We start from the raw sequence: 324 nt of genomic DNA, 5'->3' as shown, positions 1-324 counted from the left end.
AGGACCAGCGCCCCTGAGAGCAGCAGGAGGAGGAGGGTGGGGGGGCTCATGACTCCCATCCTCGGCGCCGGTCCGACTATCCTAGTCCCCGCGCTTCCGCGGAGGAGTTACAACCTGGAACCGCGGGGACGCTGATTGGCTGCTCTGGTAACCTCTCAGCCAATGGGAGTGAGGATCTTCTCCGTCACGCGTATCCAGGAAGGAGACACAGACACAGATTGGCAAAGAAGTGAAACCCAGGGTTCTGGGGAGTCCCCACCTCAGAGCTGCCCCCGACTCTGGCCCCTGCGGAGACCTGGGCCCTGGGACTCGGACCTGCCCCTT

Source organism: Myotis davidii, unplaced genomic scaffold (genome assembly GCF_000327345.1).
Source record: "Myotis davidii unplaced genomic scaffold, ASM32734v1 scaffold8720, whole genome shotgun sequence".
NCBI classification, from domain to species: Eukaryota; Metazoa; Chordata; class Mammalia; order Chiroptera; family Vespertilionidae; genus Myotis; species Myotis davidii.
Note: the sequence above shows the minus strand (reverse complement) of the source record.